General features: G+C 42.9%; 1 long non-coding RNA gene across 1 annotated transcript; it reads left to right on the top strand.

The window, feature by feature from the left end:
* Positions 1-6,044: 6,044 nt before the first annotated feature.
* Positions 6,045-17,134, top strand: LOC147025314 (uncharacterized). The gene is made up of 2 exons (XR_015059458.1): positions 6,045-6,827; positions 15,775-17,134. It is a non-coding gene; the product is annotated as an uncharacterized LOC147025314 (long non-coding RNA).
* Positions 17,135-19,949: the final 2,815 nt, after the last annotated feature.

Genomic DNA, 19,949 nt, shown 5'->3' with positions numbered 1-19,949 from the left:
TGGGCCTGTAGCTTATCTGGGCCCTGGCCTAATGTTATAACCCACATTTGGTAGTATTCTGCCTGGTGGATCTGGGGAAGATTTTTGAACAAATTTGCTAAGTCAGCCATTTTGACCTTCTACTTAAAGTCATGTGACTGGAACAAGCTTTTCAATCCCCGTTAGTCAGGAGGGGAATGTTGCTGCCAAATTTCAGCCGGATCGGCCCAGCAGTTTGACCGGAGGAGTCAAAATAGGAGAAGGACGGATGGACAGTCCGCAATGACAATACCATATCTATAATAAGTTAAAAGGTTGAGGGTTTTCACCCTGTAGGAGCTCTTAAATGAGCTATTTCCATTCTTTATACTTAAAAAAAAGAAAATAACTCCAAAGTAAAAAACAAGAAAGTAGGCCTCAACGTTTCGCCTATCAACAGGAGGAAGTAACTGGAACGAATGAATGCAACTTTTACAACAACTCCTCACCTAACATTGGCTGATTATTGTGGGGTACTGATTGGCTAATTGTTGTAATTGTTGTGAGATGCTGATTGGCTGTTGATTGTATGTTACTTTTAAACAGTACTTAAATCGGCTCGATGGGGAGCAAACTCATCAAGTTCAACAACTGGAATGAAGTCTCATCAAATCAGCAAAACTTGTGAACAATCTCACCTTTCTCAAGCGCTGCAGATATTCCGATGTTATTCCACGGGGACTGGTGATTCATGCAACAGTCGAGTCGCGCCGTGCAGACAACAGACACCAAGGAACACAAACTACACATGACATCAATTATACATACTAAGGCAGGATATTTCATTTTCACAAGCTTCAGCACCAAGACTTCAAGAAAATAGAAGATTGAAACTCAATTTCAATGAAGAAAGCATTCAACACAGCTTGTAATATAAAGATGAAGAAATTCAAGAAACTTCTACCTCAATTTACTGTTCAATCTCATATGGCACACAGACCTTCTCATCTTGGGCAAACTGTCATCAATCGTAATCAACGACATCTGACCGATGAACAATCAGTTTTAGCTTTGGGTTTCAACTTTGCATGTTCAACTTTTGGGAACCGAAGGTTATTCCGATCAAAGACATCATTCAACGGATTGAACCCAGTCTTAAGACACTCGACAAAAGTTCTGCTGACCAAATGCGTTTTCAAGTCACTCAAGTCCTCTCCAAAGCTGAGATTCCGAAAACAAATATCAGCTGAACACAGTAGAAAGCTGTAGTCAGATAAAAACATGATACTTAAATTCACATACTGGATACAGACAAAGGCAATGTGACTGTTATTATGGATAGAGAGGAATACAATTTCAAAATTCAACATCTTCTAAACAGATACTGAAAGAAACTCTCCAGAGATCCAACACCAGCAATGGAGAGGTAAATTAATGGCAAGCTTCTCTCTTTCCATCGAGCAAACATTCTCTCCAAGCCATTATATTTTAAACTTTGCACATCATCTTCAGTATGTCCAGTTTTATTTGGACAACCTAGGATTCACAAACCAGATGTTCCACTTCGGCCCACTGTTTCAACACGGGGCTCACCAACTTATAATCGAGCCAAGATCCTTCAACCACTTGTTGGAAAAACCCAACACGACGTTAAAAACTCAGAACATTGTATTCAAGGCATTCAGCAGTTTGACATTCTTCACTCTGATTTTCTCATTAGTTTTGACATAAAATCACTTTTTTACCAACATCCCTGTTCCAGAGGTCTGCTCTATCATCAAACATCGTCTACAAGAAGACTCCACCCTTAAGGAATGGACCAGTTTATCACCAGAACAAATACACGAACGAACTTCTTATGCGTCTCAATTCTACATATTTCAAATGGCGAGATTCATTCCACCAACAAAAGGAAGGTGCTGCGATGGGGTTCTCCACTCACCCATAGTAACAAACCTCTTTATGGAAGAATTTGAGCGCTCAGCCCTCCTCTCGACACCATTTCAACCTAAACTCTGGCTACCTTTTGTCAATGACATCTTTGTTATATGGCAATATGACAAAATAGATCTCAATATGTATCTTCAGCACCTTAACAATCAGCACTGCAATATCAAGTTCACCATGGAAGTCGAGCAACAAGTCATTTTCTTTCCTTGACATCCTTATTACAAGGCTCTTAAAGGCAAACCCTCTCAAAAAGTATGCAGGAAACCAATTCATACAGATCTCTACCTCAACTACCGTTCTTTTCATCATCCCTCAACTGTACAGTCTGTGAGCAGCACTCTTGTTTGTCGTGCCTACACCAGCAGCGACAAGTATAACCTGCATCACAAACTACGCCACATCACGAATGTCCTTAAATTCAACTGTTATCCCGCTCACAAGATCATCACTGAACCACCAAGAACTCGTGATCCAACAGAAAATCCAAGTTCCCAAAAAGGGGCGTTCCCTCACCCCGACTGCCTCACGCCGTGCATCCCCCTTTCCTTCACACCAAGCATGGGGAAAACAGGCGGGAAAAACCCCACAGGCTTCACAAGAGCTTTTGTTCTGCCAATCCTTCTCGGGCGGTTTCCGTGGTGCGGAAACCGTCTTACCGTGGTACGCGGAGGATGGGGGGGCGTCGAAGCGGGCGTAGTGGCGAAGATGGTGGTGATTGTTGTGGGGGTGGTGTGAGCATGGTGGGCGTTGTGGCGTAGTTGGTGGCGGTTGTTTGCGTGGAGGTTTGTTGCAATGGTGGCTCAAAATAACGATAGATAAAGAAAAATGGCTCTCTCAAAGGGTCGCAGCCCGGTGAACACGAAGGATTCCCTTTAAACAACGGTGGGGACCTATCTGCACATAAACTTAGCGTCATAACTGATCTAAGGACCCTTTATGGTGTATTGCGAATTTCCACAGCCGTAACAATATTTTATCCTGGCACAGTGCCAAGGTGATCAGATATTCTGGTTTAAACCGGAACAGTGGTAAGCAATCCTTTTATGTGGAAGAATAATGGGAAATTTTAAATATATATATTTTGGTACAGTGCTGAGGTTTAAGATATTAGATTTTAAACAAACTTTGTGCATGTGCAGTAAAGATATTTTAAAGCAAAACTCTGGACATGTGCAGAAGAGATTTTTTGTGGGGAAGAATAAGTGGAAATTTTTAATTTGTGAATGATAAATGGGGGAGGGGGAGGTGGGGGGGGGTAGAAATATGGGCAAAGGGGGAGAAATAGGGGCAAAGGGTTAGAAAGCCTTTCTAGTCCAGGCAATCTGAGTGATATAGGGGGTCAACCTAGAACAAATTGCAACAGTTTCACAATAAAGTTTTTTTGGTACATATACATGTTGTGAAAGACATACTAAAAGTATAGGTGAATAAATTTGGTGGAACAATATGTGGCAGCCATTTTAAAAATGGCCACCGTCAAAAATGTCAATATTTTTTATATTCTTATATTTGCTATTTTAGGTCATTAAATGGCCATATATGATTAAATTTGTACTGCAGCCTATGAACTTGGGTTATTATCTTATAGTTAGTGTTATGACATATTAGGTGATGGCCCCATTGGCCCATATTTGTACATTTGACTTATTTAAACATTCATCAATTGCATTAACCAGGTGTCTGGATTCAAACCATTGGCCTGGTTGCTTTAAATTGTGTTTCCAAGCTTTTGCCCTCGTTTTACAATTTGCTGTACGATGTGTTAAAATGTAATATCAACAAGCCAGTCTGGCCTTGCCAGAGAGCAGCTTTTGCAGGCTGTTATGAATTCCAGTGGAGTGTCAACAAGTCTTGGAGAACTACAAAGGATTTGCTCCTGTTTATGAATATGTGCCGGCGCTTTCTCGCTGTCTGAAGCGTGAGAAAGGAGCTGTTTACTGCTAATTCTCCCCGAGGGCCGCAAGGAGGGGGAAAAAGGCCACTTGCATCTTTGTTTCTTTCTTTGCTTGCTTTTCTCCACTGAGGAATAGGTTTTATATATGAAACCTTTGGAGTGTAACCTTTAGTGTGGTACAGGGTCTGACTGCTGTGGTTGATCCCTGTGCCACCTCCGCTTGCAAGTGTGCTGTGCAACTTCAATAAACCGTATATTCGAGAATCCTCAGTTGACTCCCCTCAATTCTTGGCCAGGATTGGTGAGGGTCATCATCACATCTGGCGACCCAGATGGGACGCTGTCGGGTCCTGAACGCCGCGATCCGGAGGGATCTCCGTCGAGCGCAGCTGACGCCGCGATCCGGAGGAATCTCCGTTGAGCGCAGCCTCGAGGTCTGCATGGGTTCCGAACTGGTAACGGTAGATGAGGAAAGTCGAATGCGGTTTGTTGGAGGAGCATAGGGGCTGTCAGGCCAGATTCAGGTGACCGGGTTTGGGTCAGAGGGCAAGGAAAGCCCGAGTGAAACAGGGGATACAGGTTCGAGTCCTGTGACCACAGGTTAGAGTCCTGGGGTAATTGTTGGGAGGGTCCAGAGTCCTTCAGAGGAAGAAAAGCTTTAAGGTAATCGAGAAGAGCGGGTCTCTGATCCTGCACACTAAAAGGAGAAAAGAGAGCTATCAGGCGGTAGGTAAGACAAGGGGATTTCGGTCCGATTAAAGGAGACACGTTTCAAGGCTATAAGGCTAGTGAGAAGTTAAGAACATACAATGGGGAATAACTCTCTAAAGAACATAGAGTTACCCAAAGGAACATGTTGTAAGGGAGTACAGGGCTGGATAACATGGACAGTGGGAAGACAGGATCCCTTCTTGCTGACCGGGTCCTTAGATCCAAAGATAGGACACACCGTCAGCACAGTGTTGACGGAGGGCAGAGTGGGATGCTCGAGACAGAATGAAACACCCTGGAGGGCGTTAGCAGCTTGGCTAACGGAGTCACAAGCTGAGACAGGATGTACACAAGGTAAACGAGCGAGGAGGCAAATACAATGTGAGTGGGAAGGTTGAGTTTGTGTTCGATGTAAGTTGAGTGTTCCAACCTGGAACTTGTATGTGTGGAACAACTTGTATGTTTGTATGGAGATAATGATTGGTCGTCATCGTTAATGTGAAGACTTTGAAGGAGGTGAATTGCGCACACCAAATCCGGAGGAAGGACGATGATGACCAATTCTGCACGAGCTGCTAATTCAGTGATGGGCGAATGTCATCGAGAGTGTTTTTACCGATGTGTGTGTGTGTGTGTGTGTGTGTGTGTGTGTGTGTGTGTGTGTGTGTGTGTGAACTCTATAGGGAATTGAATAATTAAAACCACTTCGGCGGACAGTTTGGAGATTATGTGTGAGAATTCCCTACAGTACTCGTGCTGTGGTTTAGCTGTGAGAGTCAAATGGACCAAGGCTCGGGTTTTCTCATTGTTCGGTAAACTCTGTATGCTGTTTTTGCTTTGAACATCGTTTCCTCGGAGCATCATTTTGATTTTAAATTCAAATTCAGTTCTGTTTCCACCTTGCGTGTTTTGTAGGGCTGATCGACGTTACGGGTTCGTTTTGACGTCAGTTTGAATTCTGTTTCATTTTTTGGGGTCATTAGGCATTTTCAATACTTGATTTTCGTAAATCTGGAGGGGGAAAAAAACTGAGATTTATGGGGTTTTTGCGAGTCACGTGACGTGCCGTTGGATTTAACAGGTGCGACGAGGGCACGGAGTTGCCCCGTCGAAGGACAGCTTATCGTGAGGGTTTACGAGATGAATTAGCACATTTTACAACGTTTGGGGACGCCCTTTATAGGGTTGTGTAAAAATTCCGATTAAAAAACGAACGTTTTAACATGTAAAAATGTTTGTGTTCGTATTGAAACACGATGCCCGTGTGAGTGCGTGATGACGTCATCACGCGGCCGAATCGAATTACATCAATACGAGATTGATTATAAGAAATATATGTTGAAACCAAGGATTGCTCGATTTTTATCGTTCGGAAATGAGTGCACGCATTCTCGGACATAGAGAACAACAATCCTTTTGGCGGTAATAAATGTTATTTGTGGTTGTTGTTGTTGTTGATTGCGCTTCGTGACATGGGAAAAACAACGTCACTTCCGGCGTGGTCTAACATCGAGCTTCTCGGTATCTTTACAAAGGCTATTCTGATATTGATGCGAGGTGAATGCCGGTGATAACTTGCCGGCCTGTGTTTGGTGGGTGCTTCGTGTGCCGGTTGGTGCCGGAGTAGAAAGATCTATACCTGACTGAAGGAGGGATGCACAGTAGGGAGTTTTATGGAAGGTGTTTTCAAATCACACGGTTGAATGTGGAGTGGTTTTGCTTCGGCAGCCATGCTGGTTGGCGAACGGGAGGGGTTATTAATTGTGAAGCTCCTGGTGTTGGATGCTGTTGGGAGGTTTTGTGTTCATGTTAGTACATTGAAACCTCCATGGTTTATAGTTAATTAGAGAGAGGTGTGCGAAAGAAAAGGTGAGCGAGTGGTGGGTGCAGGTGAGCGTATGCTTCAGTGGTGACGGTAATGGTGTGATATGATTGGCCAACCCTCTCCACAATGTGTTTGAATCTCAGCTTAGATAGGGGATGAGATGAAAGTGAAGTCCATTTGAGGGGGGGGCGAGCTATCGCAGGCATTGTTAAGGTAATCTGGTTGCTCAACCCAGCAAGGTTTAATGGCTTGGTAGCTATTGTGTTGAAATGTGCATGGAGTTGATATTTTAAAACGCGTTTTTTTAATATCTTCACGGCCACCGTATCTGCGAAGATTCGTGCTCTTTGTGTACTGTACAATTTTACCGACAATGGACAACAGTTTGGATGGTGAGCGACGCGAGACCGAGGTGCGGAGGATTATGGGATGTAGAGGAATGGTTGCTTAGCAACGACATCGATCTGGAAGGAAGGAGCGGCGGTGGAGGTGAAACAAGCCGCCAGAGAGCGCGAACGAATGAAGCAAAGAGAAGGACTTACACCACACGCCATGATTACACAGGATTGATGGGTCTAATTGCCTCCTCATACGTTGAGATTCATTGCATAGCTTTCTGTGAGGGAAACGGACAGAAAAAAACGTCTGTTGTATTTATATGGGCCTCTACCTGTCAGGGTAAATTCATTAGATTTAATCAGATAATTCTATTTATTGTCAGAATCGTAGAGGATTGGAATAATGTAGATTGGATGTTAAGGGGGATTTAAATACTTGGACAGCAGAAAGGGTTTGATGGATGGATGGAATCACTCTGTGACGACAATGATATTGCTGTGAATTACTCATGTTTAATTATTACTCCTGTGAATAACCTATCTTTGAATTATTTGGGAATCTATTTTGTGAATTATGATAACCGAACACACAGGTGTGATCTGCACAATGTTTTGCGAACACCTAGATACGGTACACCAGTGTGTTTTGACCTGTAATGGTGGTGATGGGGATAATCTTAGGATCAATGGGACCAACAAGTGATACTCATGATAATGTTTGTATGTGATATTAATCAGAAAAGTGATTTTCACACACCTTTTACCGGATTGGTTGTCAATTGCATCAAAAATGGAGATAGTGTATGGAAACCGTGTTAGTTACTTTCAGACAAGCTCATGAAAATAGGAAAATTGGGGGAAAAGAACTCATTGGGAACGAACCATGATGTTTCTTTTGGTCATAATTGATATAAACTTTTGTTTTCAGATTACAAATTGAGAATCCTTTACCTTAGGACTTTGATGATCTGTTAATTGAGGATATAGTCCGGGAGCCAACCGATCAAAATTAAAAAAAAATTGCCCGGTCTGCTATAAAATTTTTGTGTTGATTTTCATAAAGAGACACCCTTTGAGTATATGAAAACCAATGTTGGCAATGGTGAAACTCTTGCGCAACAACACAGTCAACACTTTTGCGAGCCCCCTCTGATAACAAAATGTTGGCAAAAGCGAAGATGTAGGATGGGGGTAGGGGTAATTCATATTGTCCTAAAATCATAACCACTAAACCTATATACACAAATGACCCCTCATATTAAAGAGGAGTTCATTTCCTATATCACAATTGGTGTAGATTTAACCTACCTACAATTGACAAGGTTATATGTCAAACAACAAAAGATTTATGCAACTCAGAAATGCTTGACTATCAATGGGGTCAGGAACAAGAACATACTTTTACATGCCATGGTTTTAAGGAAGATAAAATTAGAAATGGATTAACACAATATTGTGACATGAAACATCCTCTTCAGAGGAAGAGTCATTCTCTGAAACAACTCCACCACATGAACCTCTCTGACGAAGGCATATGCATGTCACTCAGCAAGGCACAGCAGCCTTTTTGCATGAACATCGTTTCAGACATTTGGATAATTTGCACATGCAAGACACCGTTTTGTCTATGTTTGGCTTGGCTGGCTTAGACATGAGAATTGGGACCAGTTTTCCATTGATAAGGGTTCTGCCAAATGTTGTGGCTGGGGGAAGTGCTCGGTCACTGAGATGTGCACGTCTATACAGAAGCAATTGATATAATGCTCTTAAAACAAGGAAGTAAAACGCATCTTCTGTTGCTGGCAGTGACCTAAGGTGACCACCATCTAATTTTGAAGAGACAAACATATGCTGCCTGAGGGTATCCAAACAGCTGAACCCTTTTTGGCCATGCAGAGCAGTCCAGTATACTCTGGCCTCATCAATGACACATTCTGTTGCTGCCATTTCACTATCTCTTCCAAAATCAACAAGGTGGGGAAGGTTTCCTATCAGTCCCAGAGAAACCTGTGCCGCTCTTCTTTTCACAGGAACACAGGCATCATCCCAACTGACTGGAAGAGGGGCCTTGTTGTCCCTCTCTGGAAAGGGAAGGGTGATCGCCAAGACTGCAACAACTACCGAGGGGTGACGCTGCTCTCAGTGCCGGGCAAGGTCTTTGCTCGGATAATTCTCGATAGGGTTCGCCACCATCTGCTTGAGCACCAGCGTCCAGAGCAGTCAGGCTTTACACCAAAGAGGTCAACGATTGACCGTATCCTTGCCCTTCGTGTCCTCACCGAACGCAGACGAGAGTTTCGGCAGGGGCTGCTTGCAGCCTATGTTGATCTCTGTAAAGCGTTCGATTCAGTGAATCGGGATGTCCTCTGGAGGATTCTTGGTCTTCGTGGGGTGCCACCGAAACTGATCGATCTGATGTCTGAACTCTACTCTGGTACTGAGAGTGCTGTGAAGTGTGGTGGTACCATCTCTGACTTATTTCCAGTTGTTACTGGAGTTCGTCAGGGATGTGTACTTGCCCCCACACTTTTCAGCACTTGTATGGACTGGATTTTAGGGAGGATGTCGGAGAGATCAAGTTGCGGTGCATCGTTTGGAAATGTCAAGATCTCGGACCTTGATTTTGCAGATGATGCAGTCATCTTTGCGGAGACTTTAGACATCCTCTTGGGGGCCCTCGAGGTGCTGAATGAGGAGTCGGAGCCGTTGGGATTACGGATTTCTTGGGTCAAAACTAAGATCCAGGCTTTCGGTGACATCTTGGATGCTGCTGTCCTGTCTGTGTCTGTTTGTGGTGAGGATGTTGAGGTCGTGGATAGATTCACTTACCTTGGCAGTGATATTCATGTCTCCGCAGGTTGTGAGCCGGAGGTCAATAGACGTCTGGGTCGGGCCTGGGGAGTCATGGATTCACTGGATCATGGGGTGTGGCGCTGCCGGTACCTGTGCGGGAGGACGAAAGTCCGAGTCTTCAGGTCCTTGGTACTTCCAGTCTTGCTCTATGGGTGCGAGACTTGGACTTTGACCAAGGATCTGAGACAGAGACTTAATTCCTTTGGTACCAGGTCTCTTCGAAGAATCCTTGGCTATCGCTGGTCGGATTTTGTGTCCAACGAGCGGTTGCTGAGAGAGACTCGGATGAGATTTGTTACCTGCATAGTCCGTGAGCGTCAGCTGCGGCTGTATGGACATGTGGCTCGTTTTCCTGATGCTGATCCTGCTCACCAGATTCTCTCAGCGAGGGAGTCTCATGAGTGGAGGAGGCCAGTGGGCCGACCACGTGCCTCATGGTTGCAGCAGGTTGACCATCATCTCAAGGAGATGGGGATGGGCCTGGCATCTGCCTGGGGGATGGCCAGATGGAGGCCCCTGGAGTACCGGCGGAAAGTGGACGCAGCGACGCACTGTTCTGGCACATGCTCCCATACCTGACCTGACCTCTTCTTTTCCCCTTCTGAATGGGTAGCTCACTGTGTCACATCCACACAACACATATGTGCACAGAAGTGTAGCTGCGACATCAAGAGGATTTTCTGGTACTTCTTGCTCAACACTTCTACCAGCTCATGAATAGGTAGGTATTGATTCTGCCGTTGTATCCAGAGTTCTTGCAATGTGTTCAAGCAGCAGAAGTGATATATACACAGCATAATTATGTCTGTATCTGTTGCATGCACAACAGCTCGATGGTGATCAAGATATTCCACACAATATGCAAGATGAGCAATAATCCTTGTGTCTGCCTCTTCATGTTCTTCACAAGGTAAGTCCAGAACTGAACTTGATGCTGATGTGATGGAAAGAGTGTGACCTTTGTTTTCCATCATACCACCAAGAATGATGGTCACTCCATCCGGAATAGCTTCAGGACTCTCACAAAGGGAAGTGCCAATGAAGTTCTGAAGATTTCCTTTATTTCTTGGATTCTTCATGAGTAAATTCCAGTCCGGAATTTCTAGACTCTTGGATGGTGAGAATTGTCTTGCCTGGTCTGTCTGGTTTCTCCTCTGCTGCTCATCACCCTTCAAAGTATGGCTATCATCAAAATCATACTGATCACCAATGATGTTGACACAGTTGCACATTTCAGGTTTCAACTGCAGGAGCTTGCGAAGATACAGCTGGGGAAGTTCACCAAATGTTTTCACACCCATTTTTTGGTATTTATTTACAAATGCCATTGTGTCTACCAGATAAACTGTGTATAGGTCACTCTGTGGTAATGATGGCAGCTGTAAAACAACATCCTGCTCAGCTTCAGCAATTAGCACTGCCACGAAATCAGACTTGTTGCCTTTGCGCATTACAAACCCCTGTGCTAAGCGTGGATCAACCTCAAACAGGGATGATGGGTAGTCTGTCCACTCATGGGAAAATGCAATCTGTCTTGTGACTGGGTCGGCATCTCGATAGAAACACAGCACACGTGTAGCTGCAGTCTCATCTTGATAGATCCTGATTAAACTCTGTTGCCTTGATGGGTTTGATTTCTTCTGTGAGGAGAAAGTTACCAGCTTCAGTGGTTCAATCTTAATAGAGACCACCTCTTCTGCTTTCATAATGGCTTCCATGCCCTTAGCTTGAGCATGGACCAAGTCTTTTGAAGCATCCTTCTCACCAGTTGCTCTATTGAGCAGATCCACTTGGTTGTTACACTGGAATGGGTTTATCATCTGCTGGCATATCACTTTCTTGATCTCCTCAACATGCATATGTTCTTCTGTTGCCTGCTTATGTGTTTCTCCATGATGAGTAGATTCCTGTTGGCCTAGATTAGCCATAGACTTTATGTTCTCTGATACAGCTGTGAGAAATGGTGCTGTCTTCACATATTTATCTCGAGCAGCTGGTGCCTGAGATATGCCTTTGAACAGAGATGTCTTCCCTTCATTGTTGTATGTCTGCTCCAGGGCCATGTCACTCCAAACACCATTGAATTTTCCTTTGGAAGAGTGAACTGTGAAGTACCCAACCTGGATCCAGCAAACCTTAACCAAACTGTGTTCAATAGAGTAAGAGGATTTTGTGGGTAGGGGTAACTTTGGTTGACAAAAATGTTAATTTTCTCTTTAAAAATTGATAGAACTCACTCAAATTTGCTGTTTTAATTAGCCATGGATACCATGTTCATATCACATTAAGAGAAATTAGTATTCTAATGCAGCATCTGCCTATGATAAGAAAAGTTCTAAAGGCCATCTTCAAAAAACGTTATTTTTAAGGCATTTTTCACAAAATTATGTACTTTTACGAGGTTTACTTCCACAAAGGCAATTTTTTTTTGTCATTTTACAATGCACTGATTGAATTCTTACATTTAGTTCACATTTATTTTTAATGAATGTGATTTTTTAATTTTTTTAGAAATTTTATTGACAATTACTGTTTTATCAAATTTTTCAAATCTTCCTCAAACAAAAACGTCCGCCAAAATTTTTCGCAAGAGCTTATGAATTGCCAACATTGGTTTTCATGAACTGCAAACATATATCTAAACATCCTGGGGGTGTAAAATTTTATAGCAGAGGCTGTAAGGTCCAACCCTAAAACAGCCTCGTACACAGGTTGGCTCCCGGACTAATAGGAAAAAGTTACTGAGAATTGAATCAAGATAATAATATATTAAGTTAAGGTACTTGCATAATATTGAAAAAGGGTCTCTGTTATTAAATTGATCGACAGATTGGTCAACACTACATGTTAGAAATCAAGTTATAAGGAAAAAAAAACATGGTATTGTTACGTTTGGTGGGGGGGGGGGGGTATGCATTCAAAGGGTAATTAGGATGTTTAATTTGGTATGCCATGCTGTTCGAGTTTACCAGGATCTCGATGTAATAAGTAGCAATTCAGTGGTGATAAGTTGTCTAGTAAATGTTCATTTCTTCAAGGGGGGAAATGATAATTGTCACGTAATTAGATAGGGACACGGGATAGGGTAAGGGTGTCTACGTAAACCCCTTTTAGTAGTCCCTGGAGACTGGCCGTGACGTCACAGGACAGTGCAGCGGATGGCTCCGCCCCGTGATCACGATTGGCGGAAGGCGATGGCGGTGGGCCAATAAACAGCTCGATTGAAGTGACGAGGACAGAAGGATAAAAAGGTTCTGTTCGGGGTCGAAAAGGAAGAGGAAGAAGATTACAACCAAAAGATCGTGGTTATTTTGGTGTGGAAGCTGTGGCGGCAGAGAGCGTCCTGGTTGTTGTGCTGAGTCGATCGTGTTCTTGATCGTGTCTGGGAGCCTTGCCGAGCCTCGTGCCTCGCCTTGGTTGGCTCTGGGGTTCTGCTGACTCGGAGTACGGGGTCGAACGGCGGGCAGACCTGCCTCCCTCTCCTGCTCGCAACTTGGCGCCAGAACTGGCTCCCTGGCGGCTGTGAGCGGACTTGGGCCAAGACCAGGAGGTCGACAGCACCACGGTTTCTCCTGCCCCCCTGACGAGAGCAAGGCCAGCTCGTCCGACGCCGATCCAGGGACAGTTGCGTCCACACCACGGTCCAGCCTGATTACCAGAAATAGCTACGGTGTGTGTGTGTGTGTGTGTGTGTGTGTGTGTGTGTGTGTGTGTGTGTGTGTGTGTGTGTGTGTGTGGTGTGTGCGTGTGCTTGGCGCCTTAGAAGGTTTGAGATCTCTATATTCATTGGAATTGTCTGTGTTTTTCCCCACGCCCGATCCCACACCATCCCGTCGAATCGCCCCGGATCCCTCTTCTTGCCGAGTCTTATTTCTGGTAATAATAAAAACAAATAAACATCATCAACTTAGTGAAAAGTGACTCGTGCCACCTTCCTCGTCCCGTTTGCGGTAGAGCGATTAGAACCGCCATGTTTGGGTTATAAACAAATCCATCGTTTCGGCTCATTCTACGTTGGCGGGACTGTTCAAGTCCCGTGGACGTCACAGTATTTACATAACCATAATGCAGAACTAGCATAATCCGCGCTCTGCGCGACATGTTGGGGTGGGTGTGTTTGAGAAAGGAACTGATGCAGAGTATCAGTAGTAATTTTACTTTAATGCAGGAAGTGGAATACGATTTCACTGTTTCAGAACCATTTTATTTCCTTTTTTTGTACCATGCACCTCATATCGTCTTTGAGATAATGTAAGCCGAATATCACGTTACTCGAGCGCTGAACAAAGTAGAAGATAGCGCGACACGAAACCACAAACTCGGAAATAATATATAAGATGATAAAGAATGGCGAGACCAACAGCAATCATGAAATCAATTAAATGGAATTAGGAATTGTTTCATGTATTGTAACTGTATTGCTCTCCCTGATTAAGAGATGATACTGACCTGACTGTAATTTAAATATAATGACTACAATTTGTGGAAAGACAAACAAAAGAATAAACGAGAATTATGCGGAGTACAGAAAACATAACGATGAAATAAATGTTAAATCTGTCAAAATAAAAGAATTGTATTATTGAAAAGAGTGCAATGACGCTACAAGCCAATTTAAATATTACCTATGTTATCTGTCTTCTGATTAATTGGACAAGTGCATGATTTTTATTAAGTTGTACTTCTTGTACGTTTACATAAGTAAGTTGAGGTATTTCTAACACTGACTTGACCATCTTTCATCAGCACAAAAGTGCCAAGTTAACTGGAAAAATAAATAAATAATGGCAGTTGCTCTGGAACTGCTTGTGAATGAAACTGTGGATTGTTTAGCAGATAATGATTGCAAATGTTAAAATGGTAACTGTGAAAAATGGAATCGCGTTGGATTCGGTACTTGAAAGAAGTAGCTAACTTTCATATTTTTGTATAGAAAATGGAATTTTTTTTGGTGAAAAGAATTATTGATTACAAATTGGAACCCTGAGAAAGACTGTTTGCTTTTACATGGAAAGAGCAAATGAGATGAATGTTTTGAGTACATGTACAACTGAGATTTCTGTATATTTACCTTCGCATTCTGCGAAAGGTTATGTTTTGGTCGCTGTGTATTTATTTATTTGTGAATATGTGTGTGTTTGTTATTCGCATAACTCAGAAAGTATGAAACCGAATTGCATGAAATTTGGTGGGATGATTCGTGAGTATCCAAGGACGATTTGATTAGATTTTGGGAGCGATCGGGTCAAAGGTCAAGGTCATGAAAAGGTCAAAAACACTCTTTTGAGCATAACTTCCTTCATAATACAGCTATCGCCATGCAACCACCGCCATATTGTTCCATGACGAGATACCTTTCGGATATGTTGTGTCGGATTTGACGAAACGTCATCGGAAGTGCGTCTAAATGACGTCACAAGATGATGTAAATTTTCAATTTTCGATCTCATCAGTTTTGATCATACCGTTTTGTAGGACTTACCTTAAGGACGTCACACACCAAATTTGACTTCGATCGGACTGACCGTTATGACGTCATTGACGTTTGAACATGACGTTTTTCAATTGTGGCTAAAATGTCCTGATATTTTACATTCAAATATCTATATAATTTATAAAGCAGTCTCCCAAATCCAGGCATGAGGATCAGTACCAAAATATCTGTTTATTGATGTACAGGTTTTGCCAATTAACTCTGTAGTCAAGGTCACACTCAAGGTCAAAATATACTTGTAGGCATAGCTTCAGATCTAATAGAGCTATTGAGATGAAACCAACGTTAAAATGTTCAGTGAACTACGAGCTTTCAGAATGGTAGTTCGATTGGACGTGACGTCCCCAGAAGTGCGTCAAAATGACGTCAAAAGATGACATCATTTTTCAACTTTTTAATTTTTCAGTGTTTATCATTCCATTTCGTTGGACTGCCTTCAAGGAGGTTACACACCAAATTTGACATCAATCGGACTGACGGTTGTGACGTCAGGGACGTTTTAAAATGACGTTTTTCAAATGTGCCCGGAAAAAAGTTGCGGCGGCGAAGGTATGCACTCTACCGAGTGCCCGTTCTAGTTTAGCATGTTTTGGAAAGGGAAAAAAAATAACAAGAAAAGGCATAAAATATTGATATGACAAATAATGCAAGTTGAATGCATTTTGTAAGAACCTATGTCAGTGTTGTGGAAATACATAAACCCACGAAGTTTGTTGATTGGTGTTTAATTGATGCTTTATTTGTTTCGGAGTGTTGAAAGAAGTCTGATGCACTGTACGATTTCGTCAAGTGGAGCTTTGAAAGAATTTCAACCAAAAGATTGGACGATGGAGAGAACCCAGATTTGGGTGATTGGGCATTCAACACGTGATCATTAAACTACCCCCTTCCTGAAGAGATAAGATGAACATGTGAACCCCCCCCCCCCACTGAGACGCTTGGGCAAGAACTGACATCGCCGTTTTGTGAGGCCAGACCAGTCAGGCAAGCGTGGAAACGTAGAGTGCTGCTCTGCAAACACATTGTGCACTTGCTGTGGCTACCTCAATGCACAACGAAGGCCCTGACGGCCACTCGGCGAGTCCCCTGCAACATGTGTTCAGTTGTGCAGCTGGGGGCTTGTGCAGCCACCGTGACTGTATCCAACATGCATAGCTCTTTTGAACTGCTGCTACAAGGGGCCGAACTCGGCTGGGACTTTGGGTCACCTCTCTGATCCTTTTCATAACCTTCAACCCAGCAACGAGCCCAAGTTCTTGCCTGCCAAAATCTACCTTCCCCTCAGGTCAACGGGGTGTGCCTCGACTATTTTCTGAGCGTTCACTGCCATTGTTAATTGGACTGGTGCAATGCATATCTATCTCTTCCAGGAACAGGGTATGGCGATCATGGGTGAGATAATCATTTGGAGTTTTATAAATTTAATTTTTGGCTATAAAATCGAATTGGTTGTTCGGGATGTTTTTCCCTTGCTCAAGAATATTTAAATCATGTCATTTGATGTCCAAATATGGCCAAATGTGGCCAAGGAGGGAATACTGTTATGACATATTAGGTGATGGCCCCATTGGCCCATATTTGTACATTTGACTTATTTAAACATTCATCAATTGCATTAACCAGGTGTCTGGATTCAAACCATTGGCCTGGTTGCTTCAAATTGTGTTTCCAAGCTTTTGCCCTCGTTTTACAATTTGCTGTACGATGTGTTAAAATGTAATATCAACAAGCCAGCCTAGCCTTGCCAGAGAGCAGCTTTTGCAGGCTGTTATGAATTCCAGTGGAGTGTCAACAAGTCTTGGAGAACTACAAAGCATTTGCTCCTGTTTATGAATATGTGCCGGCGCTTTCTCACTGTCTGAAGCGTGAGAAAGGAGCTGTTTACTGCTAATTCTCCCCGAGGGCCGCATTGAGGGGGAAAAAGCCCACTTGCATCTTTGTTTCTTTCTTTGCTTGCTTTTCTCCGCCTTGGAATAGGTTTTATATATGAAACCTTTGGAGTGTAACCTTTAGTGTGGTACAGGGTCTGACTGCTGTGGTTGGTCCCTGTGCCACCTCTGCTTGCAAGTGTGCTGTGCAACTTCAATAAATCGTATATTCGAAAATCCTCAGTTGACTCCCCTCAATTCTTGGCCAGGATTGGTGAGGGTCATCACAGTTAGCAAAATAAAATTTCATATTTGATCTTCCCTTCATTAGCATAAATCCAATATGGCCACCAATTTTTTTCCAATTTTCATGATTTTGCAACCAAATCATATATAATCGTGCTTTTTATCTCTTTCTAGGTACTCATGGAAGGAGAATATATTTAGATCAATATTAATCCATTTCAGACCTTCCTTTCTGTACCGTTGACCCATTTAGGGGGCGCTGAAGTACGGCAGTACTCGCGAGTGAAAACCAGCTTTTTGGACGACCGCTGTGAAGATATGTGAAAAATTGTAGTACAACACCAAATTAGCCACAAACGAGTTTGAGGAGAGGCTTAGTGAATTTTGATATAGTAACAAGCGTGTGAAAATCCAAAATGGACGCCACGCAGATCAATTATTGTTATATCTTTGTAAATATTTGTCGCAACAACATAAATGAGGTGTCCTCCTGTATGTTTTCAGACATAAGGAACCTCATGGAACCATTGTTTACTTGATAAAATTTATGTAAACCAACAACCATCTCACTGTTTTTTTTTTCCTTCACTTATTTACTCAATAACAATGAGTGCAAGAAGACATACTGAATTCATGGAGTGCTGAAGTCTGATCCAACCACGTGGAACAAAGCGGGACATAGTTAAGAATACTTAAGGTACTATTTTGTATTTTCAGCATTTTACTGTTGTGATCAAGAGCTGTTAAGATACTAAATCTTAAGATCTACTTGCACAATATGCATAATATTATGCTATGCTTACTTGTATTGCAGGATGGCGAGCACATGTGTATTTTGCAAGGAGTCAGTGACAGATGAAAAGCCCATTGTGACATTGGGAGCAAAAGGGTGTGAAAGTATTCTCAGAGCAAGCGAAAGTCGTCAAAGTGACATTACAGTAAACCCTGGAGACATTGTCCACATTAAATGCAGAAGAGAATATATAAACCCCCATGTGATCAGTACATACAAAAGAAAACAAGCTGGCAGTCTACCTCGTAAAGATGATCCAAAATCTGCCCTTGGATCAACTGAGACACCCTTTGACGACAAGACTGACTTTATTTTGTGGTTGTTCGGATCCATATGATGGTCGCAAACAAGAATGGAAGCTCATTCCAGTCAGGTCGATGGATTTTTCGGCCAAAGTTCTTTCAGCATGTGACAGCTTCACTAATGACTGGGTGGATATGGTTCGTGCCCGTGTGCTGTATGCAATCGACTTACCAGCAGCAGATGCAGTCCATCACCAATTGTGCAGTGTCAACTTTAGAACGGGAAAACACGTTCCTCAAATCTTTGTGCCAAAGGATCGTCCATGAGCATCGAAACACACTCGAATGAGCGGTCGACCCAAGGATGTGATCAGAAATGAAGCTTTTCTGAAAGTCGCTGACTATTTGGAGCAAAACGATGATGAACAGATAACTGTCAACGACCTGGTTGAGAAAATGAAAGAATACACAGAACCAGAAGAATGCAAATGCGACCCGTACAGCTCCAAATACATGAAAAGTAAGATAAAGCAACACTTTGGTGATAAGATTGTCTTCACAGAGATAAATGGAAAACCCAATGTAGTCAAATTTGTAAGCACTGCTGCACGGATCCTACAGGACTTCCATTACCAACAGAAACACCGTGTGTTGGATGAAACAATCCACATCATTGAGACCACAGCAAAGCTAATTAAACAGGATATCAAGGATGTGAAGCAGTCCAATGATGCCTATCCTACTTATAGCGAAATATCATCTGCCGAGGAGGGAATGGATTACCTTCCTAAGTCTTTACAAACTTTTCTCAGCACATTATTCATTGGACAGCACAATGAACCCAAGCTGGCATCAATCGGACAGGCTATAATGCAAGCCACGCCTCCACGTGTGCTTTTAGTACCCCTCCAGGTTGGTCTCGGCGTCCAGTTGCATCATCATTTCCAGTCCAAATTTTTGATTGATACGCTCCATCGACATGGATTTTGCCTTTCCTATTCCGAAGTAAAGAAGTTTGAAAGGAGCGCAGCAATGATGCAGGGAACAGATATACAAAACTGCACTCCGGAGCATTTCCTTCAGTATGCAGCGGATAATGTTGATCACAACATCAGAACCATTGACGGTAAAAACACATTCCATGGCATGGGCATTATTGTAGGAATTACACCAAAAACGACCACCACCAAACCAGTCAGAAGGATCAATGTAACCAACGAAGACATCAAAGCTGTTGGTGGTATCAACATAGAGCACTTTACCTACAACAGAAATATGGAATCAATGCACTACGAACACCTTACAAATCCAGACTTGGAGAAACCCGATGCAAAGCTTGATCTACTGTGGGAAGCATCACTGATGCTGAAGACTGCAACACCTTTGTGGTCTGGATTGATGCAGATGGTGTACAAAGGTGAACACCCTGGAGAATCATCTGTCATGTTCCTGCCCATGATAGACATGGATCCAAATGATTTGTCTTGCATATATTCAACCCTCGTTTGTCTGTTTGCATGCAGCTAGGTATAACTCCACCCCAATAATAACATTTGACCAGCCTCTGTGGTGGAAAGCGAACATGATTGTGGAAAGCGAGCCCGAAACAAGTCCACTAAACTCAGTGGTAGTTCGTCTTGGGGGTTTCCACATTGAAATGAGCTTCTTGGGTTGTATTGGTCATTTAATGGGAGGGTCCGGGCTGCGTGAAGTTCTTCAGGTAATCTATGCTGACAATGCAGTAGGACATATACTCTCTGGCAAAGCAGTATCTCGA

Source organism: Eptatretus burgeri, chromosome 6 (assembly GCF_056783735.1).
Source record: "Eptatretus burgeri isolate ZD-2024b chromosome 6, Ebu_testis_v1, whole genome shotgun sequence".
In the NCBI taxonomy this organism is placed as follows: Eukaryota; Metazoa; Chordata; class Myxini; order Myxiniformes; family Myxinidae; genus Eptatretus; species Eptatretus burgeri.
Note: the sequence above shows the minus strand (reverse complement) of the source record. Positions and strands in the feature narration are given on the sequence as shown.